Here is a 23,235-nt window from a genome sequence, read left to right as displayed (position 1 = left end):
AAATCACTTATTGGACCATGCCAAACAAAGAAAATGTCATCTGTATACCGGAGGCATTTTGTGATGTGACTGCCGTAACGATTGCCCTCTTTATAGATGGAATGATCTTCAAGCCTCCCAGCGGCAACATCAGCGCCACCACCAGCTGGCAGAAGCCCGTCTATGTCCCACCGCTGCTGTCCTACCTCATGCTCAAAACACATTTTCTAGTGCAGTATCCTCCAGCACCTTGCATGCCTGGCCTACTGGGTGGCACAGATAAGGGCTACCTTAAATGGTCTCCGGACCTGCATGGAGAATGCACTCTTTTAGGCTCATTTTTAATTTTTTGTTTTGGTGGGAGGGACACTTGTTGTGGGTGAAGAGGGTGGGAAAGGGATTTGGGACTGTTTTTTTTTCTTCTCTTTGGACACTTTATTTGTATTAGTTTGGACTTAGGGGCTCATTTCGAGTTTGGTGGTCTGATGAGCTGACAGCTAAACCCATGCGGATAAGGTGGCCATCATCTCGTAACATCGTTTTTTTATGTTCCCATCGGTCAGCCCGGCAGGAACAGTGCTACAGTATTGGTCTTGTCTCCCTTAAGGACGCTGAAGCCACTACTAAAGCACACCAACACCCTCGGAATGCGCACTGTCTGCATAGCATTCTGAGGTGCTGGGCAGATGGCCCCCTGCACTGCCCATGCCATTCAGAGGGACTTTGCTGAACTTAGCGCCACTGTAACTGACCCTGACTCTGACCGCCGTCAGCCTGTCAGGCACAGCGGTCCCCTGGCAGTCCAAACAACAGGGTGATCATGTGTTGGCCGGACTGCCTGGAGTGCAGCGGTCTGGCCTTCACAATGAGGCTGGCAGTCTCAAGACTGTCAGCCTCATAATCAGGTCCTTAGTTTTGTTGGGCTTTGGTTGGGAATGGGGCAATTTGCTTGAGTAGTGGGATGGGCTTGTTGTGGGTGGAAAGGGAGGGTTTTTATAATTGTAAATAATAATTTATTTATGTCTCAAATCTTTCTTTTGATGTTTTAGTTTGCACTGCTGTATTTAAGCGTAGCTTGTTTTTTAAATTTGCGTAAAAAGAATATGGCCCTCATTACAACCCTGGTGGTAAATGCCACCTACTGCAGTGCCGACAGCTGCCAAGATACCGTGACCGCAGTGGTAATCCGCCACGGGTATTATGACCCACACAGAGAATCCTGCCACAATACAGACACCCATACAAGGCCGCCACACCGAAGGTCAGTGATAAACTGGCGATAGCAAAACCCACACCATTACGGAAACAGGAATACGCCCACAGTATCAAAACCCACGAATCAACGCAGCAGTCATTCAACCGCGGTAAATCATTGGCGGTACACACTGCTGCGCTCAAAATGCACACACATCCACAAAACGCACCACATTCGACAATTCAAAATACACACACCTGACACATATACACACACCAAACCCTCACACTCATACCACTATAAAACACACACCCACATTACCCACAACCCCTTACAACAACAAAAAGAGACCAAGCACAGAGAGGCAAGCAAAGAACACCCACTCAATCAGAGGCACACAACCCCATCAGCCATACACCATTCACGCACATCACAGTATACACCCCAACACATCACCCCACACACCCTCACACACATCACTCACACCACATCCATGGCACCCCAAAGACACCCCAGGTTTTCAGAGGAGGAGCTAAGGGTCATGATGGAGGAAATCATCCGGGTAGAGCCAAAGATGGTGCTATGGCGGAGAATTGTGGACAGGGTCAACGCCGCGGGACAGCACCCAAGAACAAGGGATGACATCAGGAAGTGGTGGAATGACCTACGGGGAAAGAACGTTCCGTGGTTTCAAGACACCAGATTGCTGTACAGAGGACTGGCGGTGGGCCCCCACCTCCTCCCCCACAACTAACAACATGGGAGGAGCAAGTCTTGGTGATCATGCATCCTGAGGGCCTCGCAGGAGTAGCAGGAGGACTGGACTCTGGTAAGTCATATCTTTACTACTATATCCCCCACCCTAACTCCATGCCATCAAATACCCCCGCCCTTACCCACACACCCATCACTCCATCACCTCACATATACCCCACCATCACACTCCACCCATCCCAATACCAAGCCCTTCATGGAACAACAATGCATGGACCCCCATCACAAACCTTCATGGACACCCCTCACCCCAGCATGCCCAATAGAGAGACTCACCCAGCCCACAAAATCACCACTCACACAAGGCCAAGCCGATCATACAGGGAAACGCACCCATTGCACAAGATGGCACACACAGATACATTAACAATGCTTTTGCATCCCAACAGGACCACTACCCAACGTCACCGTAGAGGAGGTGCTAGCAACATCCAGTCCCCCAAGAAGAGGCCCACAGTGATGACAGCACCTCTGCATGCCTGGATCACGATGACCAACCTGGCCCATCAGGGATCGCTGGATAATCGGTTCCCCTGCCACACTCCCAAACCACAACAGAGCCTCCCCCCTCAGGAAATAACACCACAGCACCCACTCCACAGGCCCATACCTCTGTTCCCAGGACACGTCAATTAGCAGTGTATCCACCACTACAGGGACCGCAAGCAACCCTACAAACCCAGTACGATCAGGGACCCGGGGTCAGTGACAGTGGGCACACGGTTCAGGGGACAGAGGCACAGGACAACAGGGAAGCTGGGAGGACTGCTGTGTGACATGGGGAGGGCAGGCCCAGGGAACCGACCCTCCATGAGGCACTCTCAAACATCATGGGAGCATACCACCATTCCCAGGAGACGAGGGGCCAGGCACTGGCCAAGTTACAGGAGACCCAGCGGCTGGAGGAGGGACAGTACCTGGTCACCATTGCAGGGGTGCTGGCTGATATGGGCAAGACCATGAGGGACGCAGAGACACTAGCCAAACCGAGGAATAGCCTTCTACCTCCACTGCTGCTAATGGACAGGAGGCCCCGCCACAGGACCAACAGGCCACCAGCACCCCACCCCCTGCAGAAGGAGAACCACCCCGCAAACGGTCCCTGCGATCCTGGCAGATGACAGAAAAAATTGCCAAGACCCCAGTCAGAAAATAAGACTCTCCTGATTGTCACCCTTCTGTCCCACTATGTCACCCTGTCCACCTTGAAATGCCATTGCTCCCCTTCCAATGCCCCCTTGGCCAATGCAGCAGTGATAACAATAGACTGGACATCCCTCCACCATCACCCCAGCCCCTTGCACTAACCCCCCATACTAATTTGCACAAAAATAAACACCCTTGAAACATAAACCATACTGGAGTCACTGTAATGATTAGAAAGATGTATTATTACAACATTATCAAACCATTACGACATCTATGTACAGTGAAATATACTACAGTATGACCTTTGGTGGGCAACACTACATATAGCAGGAGCCAGAATTGGGTACACAGATCTGAAAATAGTGAATCCAAAGGGGACAGTCAGTGGCCATAGACAGAGGGTAAGAGCCTGCCATGTACAATGTCCAAAAGTGTACTGTAATGTAAATCTGAGTTACAGTCTCTTACCTGTGTGTCACTGGAAGTACTACTGTATAATGTTTGTTCTGTTGTCCACATCTTCTTCATCTGCCTCCTCTTCCTCACTGTCAACAGGCTCCACCACTGCCACAAGACCATCTCCAGGCTCATCCTCCTGCAGAAAAGGCACCTGGCGTTTCAAGGCCAGATTGTGCAACATACAGCATGCCACGATGATCTGGCACACCTTCTTGGGTGAGTAGTACAAGGATGCACCTGTCAGATGGAGGCACCAGAACTTGGTCTTCAGGAGGCTGAAGGTTCTCTCAATAATCCTCCTTGTACGCCCATGTGCCTCATTGTAACGTTCCTCTGCCCTTGTCCTAGGATTCCTCACTGGGGTCAGTAGCCATGAGAGGTTGGGGTAACCAGAGTCACCTGCAAATATCGAGGGACAACTGTTAGATACACACTAACCCTTAGGGACAACCCCATACTCAGACCCCAACTTATACTGTGTGGGGACCTTGGGCTCACCTATTAGCCACACCCGGTACCTCTGGAGTTGCCTCATCAAATAAGGGATGCTGCTATTTCTCAAGATATAGGCGTCATGCACTGAGCCAAGATATTTGGCATTCACATGGGAGATGTACTGGTTCACCAAACACACCATTTGCACATTCATCGAGTGATAGCATTATCTATTCCTGTAGACCTGTTCATTTCTTCAGGGGGGGGACAAATGCCACATGTGTATTATCAATGGCACCAATGATGTTGAGGATATGTCCCAGGGCATAGAAGTTAGCTTTCACTGTGGCCAAATCATCCACCTGGGGGAAAACAATGTAGCTGCGCATGTCTTTCAGCAGGGCAGACAACACTCTGGTCAACACGTTGGAGAACATTGGCTGAGACATCCCTGATGTCATGGCCATTGTATTTTGAAAGGAACCACTTGCCTGAAAATGGAGCACTGACAGAACCTGCACCAGAAGGGGTATTCCTGTGGGCTGACGGATAGCTGACATCAGTCTGGCTCCAATTGGGCACACAGTTCTTGAATTGTGGCACGATCAAGTCTGTATGTGATGATGATGTGTCTGTCGTCCATTGTTGACAGGTCCACCAGGGGTCTGTACACCAGAGGATGCCGCCATCTCATCATCTGCCTCAGCGGCTGTAGCCTATGGAGAACGGTGAACAGAAGGTCATATTTCCACATAGATGGCACAACTGTTTTTGAATTTACATCACAGAAGCAGTGTGTGAAGTTGAGAGTCAGTAGATGTGCCAATATCTGCTGTGACGCAGCTAGGTGCCATGCCATGTGCCCCTCTGAAATGGCGGCTGCTTGACCTGTGAGGAGAGACAAGGGGAAATGAGGTAAGTGCGCTGGCGTTGTGCTGCATTGCGGTAGGGGGTCGATGAGCGCTGCACAACTTCACATTGGCTATCATTGGGCCCTATGGGTCCCAGGAGCCAATGGCGATGTACAGCGGTGGTGATGGTACGCTTTGCCACGGACGTCACTGCCATTTTCTAGCTATTCCCTCACTTACTACCTGACCATCAACAGGAGAGGACCTACACTGCATGTGCTGCTGTGACCTGAGTCTGGAAGCAACAATGGCTAGGGTGTCTGGGGAGAGGGCTCCTGTCTTCACTGTGGAGAAGTTGGAGAAAGTGGTGGATGGGGTCCTACCCCAGTACACGTTACTCTACGGTCTTCCAGACAAACAGGTGAGTACACTGTGAGCATGATGTGCGGGCAATGCATGTTTGGAGTGGTGTGGATGTGAGCCACATGTTGGGGTGTGCTAAGGCATCCTGGCCTGACTACTGCATGAGAGGTGGTCAGTGTATGTGCGACAGGGCATGGGTGGGAACTGGTGGGCAATGAGTATGACGGTCCCGATGGGTGAGTAATTTCCTTTTCCGCTGTCTTTCCCCTCTAGGTCAGCACCCACCAGAAAGAGGGTATTTGACGTGCCATCGCCAAGGAGGTGAGGACCCTGGGGGTCTATCAAAGGCGGAGTACCCACTACTGCAAGAGATGGGAGGACCTGTGCCACTGGAAGAAGAAAACGGCAGAGGCCCAGCTGGGGCTGGCCTCCCAATGTGGAAGGGGTGCCCGTCGCACCATGACCCCCCTGATGTTCTGCATCCTGGCGGTGGCCTACCCGGAGTTGGATGGGCTCTTGAGGGCACCACAGCAGCCACAAGGGGGTGAGTACAGATTCTGAAAGCTGACTTGCGCGCTTTCGGAGCTAGCAGGGTGGGGGATCTGGATGGTGGGTGCCCCTAGGCCAGGGTTAGCATGGCAGCGTAGGTCCCTTGTGTGCAGGCTCTGAAGCACTCCTACCCCATTGGTACAAGTGGTCAACTACTACTGGGCAGGGTCCTGTGGGTGTCAGGTGTGCAGATGCTGTCATTAGGCATTGTACCCCATGGGCTGGTGACTACCTTAGTGACTGGTTGGGCATGGCCTAGTGCATAGGGCTGCTCCCTGTGTGTTTTGTCCGCCAACGCTAGTGTTGTTGCTGGCATTGACCACATGTATCCTCTGTCTCTCCCCCCCTTTTTGTTTTGTCACCTTGTCCTTGTTTGCATTAGCTTCATCTGGCAGAGGAGCAGAGGCACCGGCGACGGAGGGAGTTGCATCCCATATGGGCCTGGAGGCTGAATCCACTGAGGGTGAATGCACCAGTGGGATGGAGTGTGAGGGGAGCTCCACGACGGTGACAGGAGGGGAGAGCACTGACAGCGATTCCTTCTCTGATAAAAGCTCCCTAGCGGTGGTGGACACCTCTGTGGCCACCCCAACAACAGGTACAGCCACCACCCCCCCTACCAGCACCCCCTTCCCAGCAGCCCCTCAGCGTGTTTCCCGTGCCCGCTCACCCAGGAGGGTGGGCATTTTCTTCACCCCAGGCACCCGAGACCCTCCCCCAGTCAGCCCTGCTGCCCTCAGTGAGGAGGCTATTGACCTTCTGAGATCCCTCTCTGTTGGGCAGTCAACTATTCTGAATGCCATCCAGGTTGTCGAGAGGCAATTGCAACAAACAACTGCATACCTGGAGGGCATTCATTCTGGTGTGGCAGCCCAACAGAGAGCATTTCAGGCTCTGGCCTCAGCACTGATGGCAGCCATTGTCCATGTGTCCAGCCTCCCCACTCCATCTTCCACTACCCAGGCCTAAATCCCTCTATCTCACCCTATCCCAAGCATACCTTCAGATCAGCATGCACACAAATCAACACACAAAAGTGTCTCAGGAAAACATAAGCACCACACATCATCTCACAGGCACTCACACAATCACCATACCCATGCAAACATACCAACATCCACTGCCTCCACTGTGTCCCCGTCCTCTTCGTCCACCTCCCACCCAGTAGCATCTCCACTCACACCTGCATGCACTACATCATCATCCACTACCTCCATCACCAGCATGCCCATCACTACACACCCGTCACGACCAGTCACCACCCCCACAACCATGCACACATCCCCTGTGTCCTCTCCAAGCCCTCCTCCCAAAGTACACAAACGCAGGCACACACACACACTCAACAGCCATCCACCTTACAACAGCATCTAGCCCATTCACCTTCACCCAAACTCAGCAGACTATACCTCCTACAACCACTCCCTCTTCCTCCACTCCCAAACCCCCTCCATCTTCTTGTCCCAGTGTGTCAAAAAAACTTTTCCTGGCTAACATTGACCTCTTCCCTACGACTCCCCTCCCCCCAGTCATTCCCCTCGGGCAAGGGTGTCAAGATCCCAGGCCAGCACGTCAGCCAACAACTCGACATCCGCTGTGGTACCTGCAAGTCTGCAAGTCCCAGGAGATCAAAGGGGGCACCCGTCAGGGCTGGCAGTGTGCCACCGACCAATGCAAAGGACCAACCGATGCCGCCACCTGCCAAGGTGAAGAAGGGTCCAGCATGCAGCACGGCCAAGATGCACGACCCACCCAGCAAGGCCTCCTCCAAAACTGCGTCTGCCAGTGCCAAGGTCCCAGTAGCGTCTGCCAAGGTGGGGAAGAACAAGAAAACCAAAGGCAAGGCACTTCAGGCCACGGAGCCTCCATGTGAGGGACTGGTGACCACCATTAGTCCTGACAGCCCAGCAACCTGTACCGCGGAAAGCACCACCGCAAGCACCACCACCTGCACTGCCACTGCCACAACAACAGTCAGCAGCATCATCCCCAGTGGGCAGCCGTCCGAGGCTGCTGGAGACGGCCTGATGTCTCCCTCCACTACTACCAGCACCTGCACCACAGCCAGCGGCAGCAGCATCTCCGCAGCAGACACCGCAGCAGGCACTGCTACCTGCACCGCCATATGCGGTGCCCAGCCGATTCCACTACATCTGTCATCAGCAGCATCCCCAGTGGGCAGCCATCCGAGTCTGCAGGAGACGGCCTGGACCATCCACCCACCACTTGAAGCACCAGCACCGGCACAACCAGCAGTTTGCAGCCTAAATCGCTGCAGGATGGAGTCTGGCTCTGCCTCCACAGAGTATCATGGTACCTGTTCCCCGCACATCTCGTGCCTCAGGCACCCAGGTGAGGGAATGGGACCTGCCACACCCCAGGTGCAGCATCACTGAGCACAAGGCCCCCTCCAGAACCAGTGGAGATATGCATCCACTCGCCCTATCCTTGGCAGGATGAAGCAGACTGGGCACAAGGCTCCCTCCAGAACCAGTGAAGATATGCATCCACTCACCCTATACTTGGCAGAATGAAGCAGACTGGCCACAAGGCCCCCTCCAGAACCAGTGGAACATGTCACCCACTTGAGAGACTGTGGCTTTGCATTCCCCAGGACCAAGCAGTGGGCAACCCAACCACTTGAGACACTTGAGAGACTGTGGCTTTGCACTCTCTAGGACCAAGCAGTGTGCAACCCATCCACTTGAGAGACTGTGGCATTGCACTCCCTAGGACCAAGCAGTGGGTAACCCACCCACTTGAGTGACTGTGGCTTTGCATTCCCTAAGACATTGCTGTGAGCATGTTGCCCCCTCCAGGAGCAGTGCCGTAGTACCATCTTCCGGCTGAGGTGCCTCCCCTCTCCTTCCCCCTGAGGTGCCTGTGTGTTTTCGACCTGACGCCCCTGCTGTGTTCTCTCAGTTTTGAGGCAGGAGTCAAGATGGTTTTTGGCCCACTGGGCCACGGACATTTGCAAAGGACACTGCAGGGCCTTCTGTACATATTGTAAATATTTGTATATACTGTTGTTTACAATTGTTAACTTTATCTGCATATTTATAAATATCACTATTTGCACTCAATTCCTTTGTCCTTGCAATCTTCCAGGGGGTTACGGGGTGTATATGTAATGTTGATGCATGTTTTTGTGTGTATGGTGCTGTGGGTGAGGGTGGGGGTGTTGCGTGTGGCGTGTGTGTGTCACTCTCTCCCCCCCTCCTCTGTGTGCTAGGAGCAGTACTCACCGTGGCCGTCGCCGCCGCCTTCTTTGATATTCCCGGTGTATTAGCAGAATACCCAGCACCGGCAGGACCTGTAGTTCGGGCTCCATGGCATCTTGGTTCTTCATTGAGTGTCGAAAGGTGAGTTGTTCCCCTTCAGTGTACTGTTTCCGCCATGCTTTTGATGTCTTCGGTACCGCCCCGGAAAAGCTGGCTGATTGGTGCCTTGTAATAGAGTGGGCGGTACATTGTCTTCCGTCTGTCTGTTGGCGGTGACCGGCGCGGTGTTTGTTGCTACGGCCATGGCGGTCAGAGTGTTAAAGTGGCTGTCTGTGCTGGCTAGATACACATAAACAATATCTTCAGTAGTAGTTAATTACTAGCTAAATGAGTTCACTTCAATCCATAGTACTCATATCTAAACAGATGAAGCAAGGGCTGCTACCTCACTCTTCTTACTGCAGGGTCTTCCCAAGGTGTCAACGTATGGTGGTGGTAGTAGTAGCAGACAAGCACTCTAACAGGGAAGACATCACAAGCAAGGTGCCACCCCACCTATATGAACTCCAACTACAGGATTAATCAAATGGTCATTCATCACTGTCAACTAGATTGAAAGAAAACAGAGAGTTACTGAGTTCTATTATATAATAAAGACTGATACCAGACTACCACGATTACAGTATGATCGACAACACACAACAAAAAAGACCTGATATGATAATAAAAACTCACAATATCAACTTCTGCACAGAGTCATTCAGACCCATAGAGACTTACAATAGTATAACTCTAAAAGTTCTGTCTTCTAGGTTTGAAAAATACAAATTATGGAGGAGTCAAGTTAACCCACCTAGTTCTAAACAATGTGATTGCCATAAGAAAAATGATACTGTATTGCAAAAGTGGGTGGTGCATCTGCATTCCTCTCAGAATGACTGTCACTCTTGGGTGCCTGGCTGAACCTGTCTGATAGGTAAGCTGGAGTGTTGAGTTTTCACTAAGTTTCATTCGTGCAGAAGATGAAAAGGCCTGTATTTTTTAAAACAGAAACTATGATGTGAAGGAGAAAAACAGAAGGAAGCAAGGTAAACTTCACACTCAGCAGTATTTCACAAATCAACAAACCTCTCTCCAGTCCACAGAGCTGAGTGAGTACTAGGCCTCAGAGTCTACATCATCCTCATGGTTTCCGTTTGAAGTTGATAACTTTCTTCTTCTAGCTTTTGAAGTAGTCCTGCCCTGAGTCCTTCCATCCTCCTCCTCTGACCTGTGTAGTGCCCTGCTTTTGAAGACCAAATAGAGAAACAGAATTGGTGCATTTTGTGTAGATTTGTGTTTGTTAACTAAAGTGATATATCTGGTCTCTGAAGAACCAGAAAAAAGGAGTGGACCCTGCAGGTAAATTTCGCTAAGTTTGAAAGGGCAATCACCTTCAGGAAATATGAATGGTCACTCATCAGCACCCAAACATTGTAAATCCTCGAAATCAAGTTTAAAAATTTGTTGAACACCATCCCTCACTGTCTGCTACCACATACATCATTATTCATCACTCACAATCACTCAATATATCATCACTTATTGGTGCAATAGTCATTAGTTATCTCTTCCAATCCAAGCATGGTGATAGGTACAACATCCTTTTTGATGCTAGCAACACATTGAATTTGGCACTGGCAGTCTTTTAATCAATGATCTTCTGGGGCATCCCTGCTAAGTGATGCAGAAAAAGGAAAGGGCTGTGGCATGTGAGGGAGGTAGGCATTGTCTCCAATGTCCTGAAGGGAATGTGCGGGCTTCTCTCCCTCACACTGGTCCAACTCCAATCCGGTCATATATGTGACTAACAAATGGTGGGGCAGCATAAATCTGACTTAAACATAATGTTCCACTAGCTACATTATTTCAAAGAAAGAAGTTTAACGAGATATGATAGGAAAGTTCTATGGTGGCAGTGGCATACTAAAGGGCATATTTATACTCTGTTTACCGTGCACCATATATAAACTTTGACGCCTGAGACCGCGAAAGTCAAAATTCTGCTGTGTGCGGCATTTTCTGGATGCGGGAAACCGCCTTTCGTTAATGACATGCAAGGTAGGCGTTCCCATCCCAAAAATGACTTATTTTGTTTTTTTTTGTAAATTTTTTATTAGAGAAAAACAGAAGACGATACACAGTATGCATTGACATTTTTCAGAAATCCGTGGTTCAGATGGTAATTTTACAAATGATATCTGAATGTACATTGTCTAATAGGTACATTGATTCGTCGACATAGACTATGGTTTGAAAATTAGGAAGGGTGCGGGGAAGGGGGTAGAGGTTATTGAGGGGTCAAATTGTAATAGAGGGGAGCAAGAGAGAGAGAAGAGTGATAGAGAGGAGAACGGGGAAGTAGGAGGGTTAGGTAGAATATTAGGGGGGAAAGGCAAATATTTTGGCTCCGTGCTTCTAGGTTATTAGATGAATATTCCGGTTGTTCCTCGTCATTTGCCGACGATCTTATAGGATTGTGCCATGTGATACATTTATTAACGTGTATTGTAGGATGGGCCAAGAGGATATATTTATGGGGGGGAGAGGGCCATTCCAGGGGAGGATAGACAAGGGAGAGTATCTGTGTGGATTCAGAATTAGATGTATAAAGAATCCGGTTTTGCCTACTAATGTTGGACAGTTAGCCTCTGATCGAGCAAAGCCAGGAAAGATAGTTTCTAGTACGTATTTAAGCGGGTCGATATGGCATGGTGTAAAGGGTGTTCTCTGGGATGAATAGTCTCTGGAGTGGAGGAAAGGGGTACGAGAGCAGGGAGGGAAGCGAGGGAAGGAGAGAAAGGAAGATGGTGGGGTGTCAACTGCCATCCACTGACCATCAGCCGGCTACCTCATGGTCTTGTCAGGAAGGGGCTCCAAATTTCTGTAAATAGGGCCGCTTGATCCTGTAGGTTATAAATGACTCGCTCATGGGTAGCTGTTTGGAACATGGCTGTCATCCATTCCGTTGGTGTTGGGGCAACAGCAGACCTCAAGTGTCGAAGAATACAGATTTTCGTTGTGGCAATTGCCGTGTGAAGTAGTCGTTTATGGGGGCGTGATAGGGAGGGGTATGGGCGCATGTCGTGTAAGATAATGAGTGTTATCGGTGACGGGTTTGGTATTGATATGAAATCCCTAAGTGTCTGGAACACAGCTTCCCATAGGGGCTGTATCGTCGGACAGTGGCACAGAATATGAAGTAGATCACAATGGAGCTCTGCGCATCGCCAGCACCTCGCATATGGTATCAGACCTGCCCTGAAGAGTTTTGTAGGGGTCCAGTACCAGTCCTGGAGGATTTTGAAGAGACAGAATTTCAGGCAGGCCTCGCGGACCCCTCTGTCTAGGGCTTCGATTATGTCTTGCCAATCTTCTACTGTGTAGGCTATCGCTAGTCGATCTTGCCATCTGAGACGCAATCGTTCTAGGAGGGGTTGCGAGTAAAGATGGTTCGTAATCTCTGCGTATAGACCGGCCATAACTCCTCTGTGCCGGCCCCATTTCTGTAGGTAATTGACAACGGGTGAGGTTTTAATCATCCACGGGGGGTCCTAGGGCCTTGCGCATACAGTGCATGAGTTGCCTGTACCTCCATTCCTGATTTTTGTGGATTCCGAACTCTTCCTGTAGGGATTCAAAGGACCGGAAATCATTGCCATCTATTATTTGAGTTATGTTGTGGATACCAGCGTCGTTCCACTGGGGCCATCTTAGGGTACTTCCCCCCTATTTTTATACATTTGTTTCCCGCTGAAGGGGCTTGAGAATGTAGAGAAGGGTGCACTCCCAGTAGCCGGTGGGCTCTGCGCCACGCTGTATTTGTGGCTGTGAGGATAGGATTGGACGAGTGAGAGTAGTCGGTATATATCCCGCCTAGTTCGGAGTGTTGTCCCTGTATGTGTTTCTCCGTAATAGTCCATTGTGGGGGGTCTGGAGTGCCTGGTAGTGTGTAGGCTAGTTGTGATAATTGTAGGGCTAGAGCGTATTGTTCTACTGAGGGTAGACCTAGTCCTCCATAGGGTCTGAGTGCTAATATTGTCCCCGGTTTTAGTCTTGGCCGTATAGAACCCCAGACAAAGGACCTTATCAAAGAATCAATCCTTCGGAGAAGAGAGAGTGGAATCTGTAGGGGGAGCATGCCTAAAACATATGTGAAGCGGGGGAGGGTGACCATCCTAACCTCCTGTGTTCTGCCCCACATAGAGAGGCCGAGAAGGGTCCACTTGGCAAAGTCCTGTTTCATCCGGGATATAAGAGGGTCTAGGTTGTCCCTGACCATGTGTTCTAAGCCTCGGTTAAAATATGTCCCCAGATATTTGAGGTGGGTTGGGGTCCATTTGAATGGGCGGCCATGGATTGCAGCTCTCGTTGTTACGCGAGATAGGGGCAACGATTCACTCTTGTCCCAGTTTACTCGATACCCGGACAAGGGTGCAAAGCTTTCTATGATAGAGAGTAGGGATGGAATGGATCTCTCTAAGTCAGACAAGGTTAACAGAATATCGTCTGCATATAGATAGATTTTGGAGGAACCCCCTGGTAAGGAGATACCTGTTATCTGTTGAGAATTCCTTATAGTTGCCGCCAGCGGTTCCATTGCTAGTAAGAATAAGAGCGGAGACAAGTGGCAACCCTGTCGAGTGCCCCTTCCGATGGGGAATGGGTCCGACAGAAAGCCCCCGCAGTTAACTTGTGCCGTAGGGTGATCGTATAATAATCGGACTTTAGAAATAAATTGATCTCCGAGACCAAAATGTTTCATGGTGGTGAATAGATAGGGCCATTTGATGCGGTCGAATGCCTTCTCTGCGTCGAGGGGTAGTGCCAAGGTTTCTTCTGGTAGGTTTAACGATTCAAGCAGGGTGTGGCATAGTGTGCGCATATGGTTTCTGGAAGTGCGGCCCGGTACGAATCCCACCTGGGTATGATGGATTAGGGACGGTATGACTTTGCGTAGACGTGCTGCAAGGACACTAGCTAGTAATTTAACGTCTCCGTTTAAAAGGGAGATGGGGCGATAGCTACTGCAAAGTAGGGGGTCCCTTCCAGGTTTAGGCAGGACGACAATCGTGGCCCTGTTGGACAGGGCACCCAGATAGCCCTCCTGGCACGCCTCCATGAGTGCCTCGTGTACTGCCGTGGTTGTCTCCTCTCCTGACCATCTGTAAAATTCCGCTGGGAATCCATCTTCGCCCGGGGATTTGTGGTATGGGAATTTTGTGATAACCTGTATAATTTCTTCCTTGCTTATATGGCCCTTAAGGAGAGCTCGGCCGGCTTCTGATAGGCAGGGCAATTTTGCTGCAGTGAGAAATGCCTCTGTCTGTGCCTGGTTGGTCGGGGTTTCGGGGGTGTAAAGGAGTTGATAATATGTAGCAAATTCATTCACAATGTCTTGCGGGCGGGTCAGTACTGCTCCGGAGGGAGACATTATAGCTGGGATAGCTGAGGCAGCATCTCTCTGTCGGAGCTGTGCCGCTAAGAGGCGTCCGGCCTTTTCTCCTTGTTCATAGTGGCGGTGACGTAATCTTTGTAGTGCATAATCTGCCTGCGTTGTGTAAAGATCGTTGTGTGCCATTCGGGCTTGTTCGAGGGAGTGGCGCAGCGCTGGGGACGGCTGAGTAGTGTATTGTTTGGTGAGGCGTTGGATCGTGTCTTCTAGGGTGCGGAAGCGGACCTCCCTATCTCTATTGGCCAGTGCTGCGTCCCTCATCATGTTCCCTCTCAGAGTGGCCTTAGCCGCTGCCCATAAGACCCGCTTGCATGTCACAGAGCCTATGTTTTCGGTCATGTATGTGGATATGTGGGCCTTGAGTTGCTCTTTCCCCTGGGGGGAACGGTATCTTTGTATGGCAAAGCGCCATGGTTTACAACCAAGAGAGGTCAAGCCCACCTGAATAGAGAGTGAAATCGGGGAATGGTCTGAGAGTCCGCTATCTAAGATGCTAGTGTCTAGTATTTGGGGGATTATGGTGTGTGATACAAGAAAATAGTCCAGGCGTGATTGGGTGCCATGGACGGAAGAAATGAATGTGAATTCCTTATCCTTTGGGTGTGTTAGTCTCCAGCAGTCGACTAGACCTACGTCTGCTGTGATGTCCGTCAGTAAGGCCCTATCGGGATTATTACCCACATCGATGGGGCCTGTCCTGTCCAGTATGGCATCTCTAGTAAGATTCCAATCCCCTCCGATGTTATAGCGTGTGGTCCCTATTTCGGTCAGTACGCGATTGAGTTGTAGGAAGAAGGAACGCTTTGGTCCGGTTGGTGCATAGACAGAGCCCACACATAGGAAGGTATTTCCTATTTTCAGTTTGACAAATGTATATCTCCCTTCTGTGTCATTCCATGTTTTAATGATCGTAGTCGGCAGGGATTTACGTATTAGTATCGCTACGCCACATTTACGAGGAGTGCCTCCCTTGATTCCCTGATCTTCTGGACAGCAGCTGAAGAGGACCTTTCCTACCCAGTCACGTCTAAGTTTGTCGGACTCTATATTATCAAGATGCGTTTCTTGGATCAGAGCTATGTCTGCTTTTTTAGATTGGAGATATGACAAGATCTTTTTCCGTTTGATGTAATTCGTCATGCCATGAACATTCCAGGAGAGGATTCGTAGAGGGTGTACTATGTGGGGGGTTGTCGCTGGCATACTGAGTTGGAGGAAGGAATTTCAGCAATACTGGGGGTGGTAATCGTATGGTACTGAGTTCGCGGTAATATGAATATTTGGGAGTTCGAGGGGTGAGACAGAGGCAGCTGATGAGGGTCGGGTACCCCGACAAGAAAAGGAGGGGGGGAGAAACAAGAATGTATAGGGGTTGGTGAGGGAGGGGAAAGGGATAATATGGGAGGAAAGAACGCTAGAGTTAGCGTTTATCTGTAAAGGGGAATGGATGTGATGATTAGGAGGGGAAGAGGTTAGAGGGATATAGGGAGGATCGGGAGTACTATGCTCCCTTAGGGACGGTCTGTAAACGGCGAGTCCGAGTCCTATCCGACCTCCTAATGCCGTCGATGCAGCCTCTCTGCCGAGGAGGCAGCGTTGGGGCAGGAGGAGGCCAGTATTGATCCAAGGTGGTCGAATGCACAGGTTCTGAGCTGAGCTCCGGAGGAGGGGAACGGATATGAGGGGAAGCCATGGGCATATTATGGAAGGTGGGGGTGGGCCGGGAGAGGGTAGTAGCTATGTTGATGAGGGAGGGTATGATGTGTAGATAATGGGGGGGATTTGGTGACATAATTTTAATATGGCGAGGGTGGATACAGTGGGGAAGGTGGTAGAGGGGGAGTTCGCACTGGCCTGGATTAAGAGATGGAGAAGGATCCAGTTGATACCTCGCAGTGTCCAGTGTCTAAGTTAATAGGGTAGATGTTTATCCTATTTTCGAGTGGAAGGGGGCTAGCGATCACTGTACTTGATGTATGTCATCGCAATGGGTTCTATGTTGTGAGGGTATATATTGGTCGATGAGAGGGGGTGGGTGTGGATCAGGGTGTGTATTTGTAATCATGATTATAATGATAGATATAAATGTGGTGATGGTTGTAATGTAGATGTTACCGTAGGTGTTGGTATTTGTGTAAGGGGGGGGAGAAGTGATTTGTGGGATCAAGGGGTGGGTGTCTAAAGGGCCGGAGGAGAGGAGAGGGCGGGGGGGGGAGGGAGCTAAGTAACATAATGTCGGTTCAGATCAGGATATTGGAGTAAATTTGTACCTGATAACAGTTGAAATATTACTATACTTATATAGCATAATATCGCTATGTCAAACAACATAATGTCAAACAGCATAATGTCACTGCAATCTGTTAATTTGTATAACATAACATAGTATAATATAGCATAACGTAACGCAATATAACTTATTTCCACACAGGTAATCTTATTACATTCTATTAGTTTATATGTCGCGGGACCAGCCCCGGCGTGGGTGTTGTTATTTAAGGGTGGAACATGGGTTGTGTATACAAGTGGTTGGTCTACTGCTCATCATCTACGTGGTCAGGTGTCATCGCGAGTATATGGGGGGGATGCATCCCCCTCATGGGGAGGATTCTTGGTGATACGTATGAATGTCGACCTGTTTGTCCTGTCTCCATGGAGATATAGGGGGTGATTCTAACCCCGGCGGTCTTAGACCGCCGGGGCCAGGGTCGGCGGGAGCACCGCCGACAGACCGGCGGTGCCCCGCAGGGCATTCTGACCGCGGCGGTTTGGCCGCGGTCAGAAAGGGTAAACCGGCGGTCTCCCGCCGGTTTACCGCTGCCATGGGGGATTCTGACACCCCCTACCGCCATCCTGTTCCTGGCGGTCCGCCTGCCAGGAACAGGATGGCGGTAGGGGGTGCCGCGGGGCCCCTGGGGGCCCCTGCCGTGCCCATGCCATATCGTAAGAGGGCCCCACAAAGTATTTCAGTGTCTGCCTAGCAGACACTGAAATACGCGAGGGGTGCAACTGCACCCGTCGCACCTTCCCACTCCGCCGGCTCAATTCTGAGCCGGCATCTTAGTGGGAAGGTCGTTTTCCCCTGGGCTGGCGGGCGGCCTTTTGGCGGCCGCCCGCCAGCCCAGGGGAAAACTTGAAATACCCGCCGCGGTCTTTTGACCGCGGCGCGGTATTTTGGAGGGCGGAATTCTGGCGGGCGGCCTCCGCCGCCCGCCAGAATCAGAATCACCCCCATAGTGTTCCCGTAAGAAGTAGTGGTGCATCTCCGTAATATGTAATGTTGTGTTGTATTATATCTTATCGTCCCCTGTGGCAGTACTCTAGTGATCGTCAAGATGTGTATTATTGTATGTAGATTATATTACATTCGTTTCGTTTCCCGGAACGGCCGTTTAAGGGAGAAGTGGAGGGTGGTAGATTTAGCTGAGAGGGGACAGCGTTACGACTTGTCTACAGGATCGGGCCTGTTCATGTAGTCTTGGTGTTATTGTGTGGTGTTGTGTTGTCGAATATTCTATATTGTAGTAGTGCTGTGAGGGGTTGAATGGTAGCTTCTCTTTAGGTGTTGGAACTTGTCCCTACTGAGCAAGGTCCCGATGTATGTGTTTGCATCACCTGTGGGGTCTGCAAGATCCGGCTTGTGCGTTTCGTGTTATACAGTGGATGTCTATGCAACAGTGTTATAAAATAAGCCCTGTGTTATCTTGTAGAACATGTAAACATAATGGTCATCTAATGTTGTTAAAAAAGGTTATTGACGATTGTTAAGTAATAGTGGTTACAAACAAAACCCGGGCTTGTACTCATCCTTCCGTGAGTTCTCGTTGTTCCGGTTTCAATGTCTTGTAATCATCTCACATGCACCCAACGAGGGATCGGTGTTTCAGGGGGGTACTGTCATTGGTTTTAGAGGTGATCTGGATTTGTCTCTTTCTGATAGTTGGGTGTAGGTTGCCACAGCGTTGAGAACCTGACCCCTGTCGTCGTGTAGTCTGGCTAACCTCTCTGTGTCCCTGCCCCTTTGATTGAGGTCGGTGTCATGATGGAGCGGGCCTTCTTTCTCTGGGCCCGGGGGTAAGGGTCCTCCCCCTTCGTTTCCTCTCCCGGTATCTTGTGAACAGTCTGGATTGGTAGAGTCCATAGGCTGATGTTGAAAAGAGTCAAGGAAAAGGCTCAGTTCGTCTGGATTATAGAAGTCTTTGGATATACTGTTATTGGTGACCCACATTCTGGCGGGGTCGAAGAGGCCGAATTTCATCCCCATTTGGCGAAGTCGAGGTCTTACAGCTAGGAAGGCTTTTCTTTGTTCGTTGGTGTCCTTGGAGTAATCAGCTGTTATTCGGATGTCATGTTTGCCTATCCGGAAAGGGCCCTGTTTACGCGCCGTTTGTAATATCTGTCGGGCATGGTTGTGTCGTAATAGACAAGCGATTATCGGTCTGGGTCTATCAGAACGTTTCGGGCCTACTCTGTGTGCTCTTTGGAATTCCAGCGGTGGGTCGAAGTCCAGGGAGGTTAGTTTGGGGAGAACGGAGCCCAGGAAGGCCTGCATGTCTGTAACTTCTTCATGCTCCGGGATTCCCAGTAGGCGAATGTTATCTCTTCGGCTCCTATCCTCTAGGTCTGTGAGTTTACTCCTAAGGTAAAGGAGGTCTTGGTCTCTGTCTCGATAAGTGGTCATCTGCGTTTCTAATGAGCCCACACGGTGTTCCAAGCCTGTCACCCTGGTTTGAAAACCTGCAATGTCTAATCTCATAGATTTGGTTTCCAGGGTCAGTGAAGACAGAGAAGCGTCCATTCCCTCTATTCGGCGGCTGACAGCGGTGATCTCCTGTAGTATTTTTTCCATGGTTATTGATTGTTCCTTGTCAGACATTGTGGTGGATTGTGTTGGGGAGGGTGGTGAGTGAGGTCCTGTTATCGTAGATATTGGACGCTTGTGATGGAGAGCTTCAGAGAATAATAATTGTCGTGCCTACTTACCAGTGGGTTTCTGGTTTGTTTTGCTGCTGGGCATCGCCTGGTCCGTCTGTGTGTGTTGTCCAGCTGGTTTCGGGGTTTTCCTCGAAGTCTGGCGAAAGCAGTGTTACGCAGTCAGCCGGCTCTTGTCGTGTTCTGACTTTTGATGTTCTCTCTTTTTTTTTTTCCCTTTTCTTTTCCCCTCCTCTTCTTTTTTTGTTTTGTTTTGGGGGGATTTTAGGGTTGAGGCGGTAATTTATTTGGTCCTTTTTCTGTTCCCGGATGTGTTGGGGGGGAATTTTTTTGGTGTGTTTCTTCTTTCTTTCTGTCTTCTCCTCCTGTTTTGTTTTTCTTTCCCTCCCTCCCCCCCCCTTTCACCTCCCCTCTCCCTCTTTGTTTAGCTTGGTTCTTAGCTCTCTTCTTCCCCTTTTCTGTTTGCTCTTTCTTCCTCCTTCCCTTTATTTTTCCCTTACTCCCCTTCTTCTCTTGTTTCCGTGTCTTTATTCCTTTCTATTGTTTACTGTCCTGGTTCGCCCCTCCTCGCCTCCTCGCCTCCTCACCTTGTTCCCCTCGCCGCTCCGCGGCATTGTCTTCTTCTCCCGGGCCAAATAGAGGATAAATGCTCACCGCCTCCCTTTGGAAATAGGATGCGAAGGACTGTGCCTGCGACTCCAGTCGCCGTAATGGTAGGGAGGCCGGCTCCTCTCTCGGCTCGAGAGCGCGGCTCCTCCCCCACAGTTGGGCCTACCTCGATGTTGTGCACCCTAGGTCCCCTGCTGCTCCGGAGCGTGTCCCCACTCAAGATCGGAGGTCCTGGGCTTTGGGAGGCTTCTCAGGGTCTTCCGGACTGCGTTCCTCCGTCCTTAAGAGAGCCGGTTTTCTGGTCGAGGCGACGCGGCTCCGCCCTCTCTGTAGGCCATTTTTCCCCCTTTCCCTCCGAGCCGCGCTGTCGGCCGATAGGGTCTCGGCGGCCAGTTGTTGAGGTTCGGACGGAAGCTCAAGGTTGTGGGAGGGTTCCGGCGTGCGTTAAGGCGATTTTTCAGCCTCCATAGGGCCCCCTCCGCCTCCTCAGGGCCACTGCGGCGCGGAGCTCGGGACTTAGGCGGCCATCTTCTTTCGTGGCCTGGCCACGCCCCCACATGGCCCGGCCACGCCCCCCGCAAAATGACTTAAACGCCCATGCGCCTTATTTATGCTCCCGCGCAAAAATGACGCATGGCCGGGAGGCGCAGGTAGAAAATGACACACAGCCCGATTTGTGTAAAAAAATAACGCCTGGGTCAGGGCAGCCATTAAAATGGGGCAAACACACCTGTACTTAATGAAAACACACAGAAGCAACAGCAGAGCGCCAAAAGGACGACATGGAGGTACTTTTCATCCAGCATGCACGCAGACGCAGAGCACAGGACCAACAACAGCAGCTTCCACAACACCAGCAGAGACCCCCAAAGGCAACGCAGAAGGCAGGAGAGGATATTCCACACCAGGACAACCCTTCTGGGACTCCGCCAAGAAGACATCATTCAGAGGTACAGGCTTAACTGGCAAGCCATTCAGCAGCTGCTGCGCAACATTGAGCCACAGTTGGCACCCAGCTTGCAGACACCCCGCGCCATTCCACCAGAAACCAAGCTGCTAGCTGTACTACACATGTTGGCAAGTGGCTCCTTTCAAACCACTGGTGCCCTGGTTGCTGGGATCTCACAGCCATCATTCTCCACCTTCCTACACAAGGTACTGGATGCCATCATCTCCCTCACACCCCGCCACATCAGCTTCCCCAACACACAGCAGAAGCAGCAGGACACAAAACAGGGGTTTTACCAAATTAATGGCTTCCCAAACATCGTTGGTGCCATTGACTGCACACATGTACGCCTTGTGCCACCTGCTGCAACCGAACATCTAAACCGCAACAGGAAGCACACACACTCCATTAATGTGCAGGCCATTGTCGATCACCGAGGTTTGATCACCAACATCATGGCAAAGTATCCTGGGAGTGTACATGATTCATTCATCTTCCGTCACTGCACCATCAATCAACACTTCCAGGATGGATGATATGGAAATGGCCTACTTGTTGGTAGGTACAGAAACCTACTTACATACATACTGCACAGCAACCCTCTAGGACACACAACACATACACCACGATATCGACACGTGGACAGGAACACACTGAGGTTGGGACACCGCTAGGCATGTTTGATATCCTCACCCAATGGGAGACACAACTAGGGACAAATGACAGTTCCAAATAACAACAGATGCCACTCCACAGACACAAAGGAAACATTTTAAACAACACAATGACAAAGACATGGCCCCAACTGGCAGTACATTTGGGAAGATTAATCTTTCAATATCACATCAATAACACTCAATCCAACACCCTTCAAACCAATATGTACTGTGGAAGGGGTGTGTATTGTTTTTTACTGCAGGTCAAACACCATGACACACATAGCATGGTGATGACTCCAATGAAGGTCACATGCAATCATTGAGGCTGTACCAATATCTCACATCACTCCTGCTCTCACATTGTCCACTACCAAGAAGCAAGTGGACTGTGCGAAGAACACATATTGATGGGACAATATTGAAAGGGCACATTCCTACACATACGCATTGCGACAAAATAACACACACACAACAGATGTACTAGCATACTGAAACTCTTCTGAAACTCTAAATGACAACCTCACAACCAAGTTAGCCATCTGAACTAGAACATGTTCAGTAGTATAGGTACACGTTACAACCTGAGTCGACTTGGCAAGGGCAGAGAAATAGGTCTGCAGTGAACTTGTCACTCATGTGAAATTAGTGCATAGTCAATTGTTAACACGTCAGTGCTCACAACGTATGTAGATGTTTTGCACATTGCCACCTTGCAAAATCTAAGGGTCGCACTGATGGTTAAATAATTCTATTGCATATGTGAAATTGTATGGGATGTCCAGGGTATATAGATGCAACTGTGTTACCACCAATGTCAAATTGATTCTGTGTATGGAAGTATCATCTCACCCCCAGTTAAGACACAGCAACACCTATTTCACAAGTCACAATGCAAGGGAGTACACACTGTACTGCAACTCTACAAAAATACTGCTGACATCCGGTCAACAGCCAAACACCTGTTCAGATAAGGAAACAACCCAGTGCTGATGGTACATCCTAGAAGCATAGGATTCCACACAATAACACAAACACAGATGAGTCACAGACAACACAAGAGAACAACTGCCATGCAAAGTGATATTTATGGTGCATGGTACATCAACATAGTCTCACTCATTTTCTCTTTCAGCTGATCAGGGGTATGGGATCCAGCCATGGATCATGACCCCATTTGCAAACCCAAGCACTGCAGCAGAGCATGCCTATAATGAGGCACATAGGAGGACACGCACCATAGTCGAGAGGACCTTTAGCATCCTGAAGTCAAGATTCAGGTGCCTCGACATCACCGGAGGCACCTTCCTATACTCGCCAGAAATGGTGTGCAAAATAATTTTGACCTGTGCCATCCTGAAGAACATACGTGTAAGAAGTAACATTCCCCTATATGAACCCGACCCACAAATGCCTGAAGAGGAGGAAGAGGAGGATGCTGTCCATCAACATGAGGGGGACCATCCAAACACAGCTGCAGGATTGCATCGGAGACAACATATTGTCCAAAATGTCTTTTAACGCTACTCACACATCACCACTGTCTTACTATATGTAAATAAACACCTATACTAATCACTATATCATGATCTGAATAATCATTTTTGCATAACATTATCT

Source organism: Pleurodeles waltl, chromosome 8, assembly GCF_031143425.1.
Source record: "Pleurodeles waltl isolate 20211129_DDA chromosome 8, aPleWal1.hap1.20221129, whole genome shotgun sequence".
In the NCBI taxonomy this organism is placed as follows: Eukaryota; Metazoa; Chordata; class Amphibia; order Caudata; family Salamandridae; genus Pleurodeles; species Pleurodeles waltl.
The sequence above is the reverse complement of the archived record's forward strand: the minus strand, read 5'-3'. Positions refer to the sequence as shown.